Source organism: Ambystoma mexicanum, chromosome 6p, assembly GCF_040938575.1.
Source record: "Ambystoma mexicanum isolate Mex_15411 chromosome 6p, UKY_AmexF1_1, whole genome shotgun sequence".
Classification (NCBI taxonomy): domain Eukaryota; kingdom Metazoa; phylum Chordata; class Amphibia; order Caudata; family Ambystomatidae; genus Ambystoma; species Ambystoma mexicanum.
Window position 1 is genome coordinate 744,544,798 of NC_090935.1, and position 3,741 is coordinate 744,548,538.

General features: G+C 54.6%; 1 non-coding gene across 1 annotated transcript; it reads right to left on the reverse strand.

Moving 5' to 3' along the window:
* Positions 1–3,254: 3,254 nt before the first annotated feature.
* LOC138512716 (U1 spliceosomal RNA) lies at positions 3,255–3,418 on the reverse strand. The gene has a single exon (XR_011281498.1). It is a non-coding gene; the product is annotated as a U1 spliceosomal RNA (small nuclear RNA).
* Positions 3,419–3,741: the final 323 nt, after the last annotated feature.

Sequence of the window (3,741 nt, forward strand, 5' to 3'; positions counted from 1 at the left end):
CATGCGCATACACGTACCCGTGTGGTGATTGAGCAGACATTTGGCCTTTTGAAGGCACAGTTTCGCTGCCTCAGCAGGTCTGGTGGGGCACTCCTGTACGGGCATGAGAAGGTGGGCAAGATCATCATGGCATGTGTCATGCTACAAAATATGTGCATCAGACGGAATGTGCCTCTGCCCCCTGACACTGAACTGCAGCCACCTGACGATGGGGATGAGGAGGGTGGAGATGGGGCTGCACTTCAGGGAGGTAGCGATGCACAGGAGGGATGTGCCGTGCGGCAGACTTTGATTAACCAATGTTTCTAGCACACATGGATGCGGAGTGTGCCATGGAGGTGGGACTCAGGGCACTGGGTGTGTCAGGGACATGGACACTGTACACTGTTCACCAATAAAGCACACATACACAATAAGGAATGTCCGGTCATGTAAATTCTCATTTCACAACAGGTGTATTGAAGAAATATAACATAGAAAGTGCACAAGCCCTCCACCCCAAACACCCTCTCACCCCTCCCCCCTCAACTTCCCCACACACCCACTCCCCCTTCCCCTCCCCCCTCAACCTCCCCACACACCCTCTCCCCCTCCACCCTCAACTTACCCACACACCCTCTCCCCCGCCCCCTCCCCCCTCAACTTCCCCACACACCCTCTCCCCCTCCCCCTCCCCCCTCAACTTCCCCACACACCCTCTCCCCACTCCCCCTCCCCCCTCAAATTCCCCACACACCCTCTCCCCCTCCCCCCTCAACTTCCCCACACATAGTGTGCACCATTAGTCTTCAGGGGTTCCGAATGGCATGCTGCATCTACACCCCTTGTCCACTGCCAGCACCAGGTGGACCCCTGTCCGACCTGCGCAAGTTCCGCCCAGACCTACGCCGGGGGCTGGTCTGAGTGGAGCTGGCATTTGAGGAGGTGCCAGGTTGTTCAACCACCTGTGCGGGATGCAGGGCCTCCAATGCTGCCACCAAGTGGGTGAGGACCTGCCTCACAGCCGCCAATTCATTGCATATGTCTTTGGAAGTGGACTCAATGGCAGATTTGAGGGACGCTGCAAATTCCCTGATATTCTCCCTTGCCTGGCCACATTCGATGATGTGCTGTGTCACCAGCCCTGTCAGCTCCTCCTGGTGCTGTTGGATTGCCCATATCCCCTCTTGCCTGTCCTGGACACTGGTGGATGTCGAAGGTGCTTGCAACATGGTTGGTGCTTCATGCATGCTCGCCGTGGGGCTGAGGCTCCCTGCCCATGACTCCACAGCAGACAGCTCATGGCTGCTGGTATTGTGTATGCTGGGTGGGGAGAGATGGGGTGACTGCAGGGGGCCTGTAGCGGTAGGTGTGCCAGGTGTCAGACTATGTGCCTCATCATCTGACACGGCTGCTGTGGCAGCTGCCTCTCCGACAGTACTGCTGGCAATGGATACAGTGCCTTCAGCCACTGGCTCCTGTGTGGTGGTGGCTGGCATTGGTGCTGTGGTGGTGGGCATATTGTACATTGGTGTTGTAGGTTCTGCGGTTGTGTGGGGCTTGAGGTAGTGCTGGTTTCACTCTTGCCCTTTATGTTAAGGGCCTGTTTGCTCCCTCCATGCCCCTGGACTTCTTGACTGGTGTCGCAGGCTGCTCCCTGGGGTCATGTTCATCGCTGTCAGATTGTGTGCCTTTGGGGACGAAGAGAGGGAGAGCATTAGTGATGGGGGTACGTGCATCAGGCATGTATTGGGGTAGGACCATTTCTATGGAATGGGGGGTATTTGCCGTTGGAGCAGTGACATACGGGTTGCTTGCCTTTTGGGTGGGTCATGCAGGGATGCATCTAGGCTGACACATGTATGGGGTGCATCATGCATGTGGACAAGATGGTGCTGTGCACTGCCGGTAGGCAGGTTTGCATACATGTGTCTGGTGGCCCCTGCTTTGCATCATTACACTGTCAGTTCGGGGGCACATCTTCATGGTTTCCATTACACTGGTTTATTTGGGACACCTACCTGCATCAGCCGATGACGGGGATCCTCGCTCCATATCCCCCACTCCCTCAATTGCCTCCATTCCGATGGTGCTCACACAAGTCTCCTACCAGCAAGTCATCTTTATTGGTGAGCCACCTCCACCACCTGTTGCCATTCCCTGGCTATGGTTTGCCAAGATGATATTCCGGACGCGTAGCCGTAGGTCATCCCAGCTCTTCCGGACATCTTTCACTGTGTGCGGGGTGGTGCCAACCTCACTCACTTTACGCGCCACCTCCGCCCAGATTTCTCTTTTGCGCAACAGTGCAGGTCGGCGCATGTCATTGGAAAACACAACATCCCCATTTTCTGCCAAGGTGTCAACGAGCTGCCTGTCCCATGTTTAGGGGGAATCTCCAGCAGGCAGAGCCCAACAGAAGAGCAGATTGTAGCACAGTTCCTTTCTCCCATTTTGAGCTCTTCTTCTGGGAAGCGCTCCTTGCGCATGCGGCATCACCTTTTTTTAAGGGCCTTGGGCATTGTGATATGCTGCTGGTTTGTTTTGAGACAGGTGTGGTGGTGATGTGGATCCTGGGTGCAGAGGATGGCAATGGATTGTGTTTTTCAAGATGGCCACCGTGCTCTTTCCCGTTCCTGTGCGGTGACTCTGCTTCTGGTTCCGCCTATTTGTGGTCACCGCTTTTAGCGGTGGCCTCTATTAGCGGTTACCGCTAATAGCGGTCACCGCTATTGCCGGAGGCATGGATGGCGGGGGTGCTATCTGCACTTTACTCGATGCCGCTAAGGGCAATTTTGGGGTCTTTTGCAGCATGGCGGTAAGGTCGTTACCGGCATAGCACAAAGCTAGTGCCTCTAATAGCGGGCTCAAGGCTACACGGACACGGTATTTGCTCCATGCCGGTAAGGACCATAACTTACCTCCAACCTCGTAATGAGGCCCATTGTCATTCTGGTTGTACCCAAAACATGCCTCTGTAGCAACATGTCTATGCTGGTTGTTCCCAATTTATGCCACCATTGTCCTGTACAAAGCATGATTGATGCTGCCTGAGCATGTGCAGTGTGCCCAATACATATGGCAGCTTATCTCTGTAATACACATTACTTCTGTGATAATGAAAGAAGCATAATTCAATTCAAAAGATAAAATGTGGAAAAGCGATCACCCAAAGGTGAACCTAATTGAAGAAACGCAATGTGAGCCCAAACTTAAAGTATGCAACCTAGCAGGCCTCGTGCACACTTTACCTTTTCTTTCTTTCACCAATGAATCAGGGGAGAGCACAAACGCAGTCCTCCACTACCAGAAATAATGCAGTCGAGTATCCCGCATTTGGGGACATAGCAGGGGTCAGCAAATCCGATGTGCAATGGGTCAGCCTCACCCTGGGAGATGTGCCCTTGAGATCACAGATTCTCCTCTGCCAGGTAAGTATGAGTTGCAAGCAAGAGGGCAGGGGTTGGGCCCATTCTGGAATCCCCGCTAAGCGAGGGTGAGACTGCAGGCCCTGACCCAGCCCCAGACCCCCGGAAGCCCTGAGCATCTGCAGATCTGCCTGTCCCATGTTTAGGGGGAAGCTCCGGCAGGCAGAGCCCAACAGAAGAGCAGATTGTAGCACATTTTCTTTCTCCCATCAGGCCCTGCTCAGCCCGTGATTTGTATAAATTCGGGCCTGGTCGCCAGCCAGCGGGCCCAGTCAGATAGCAGGATGGCTCGAGCAGGCCTGTTGCAGTCTGTCCACTGGCCCGTCGGCCCCAG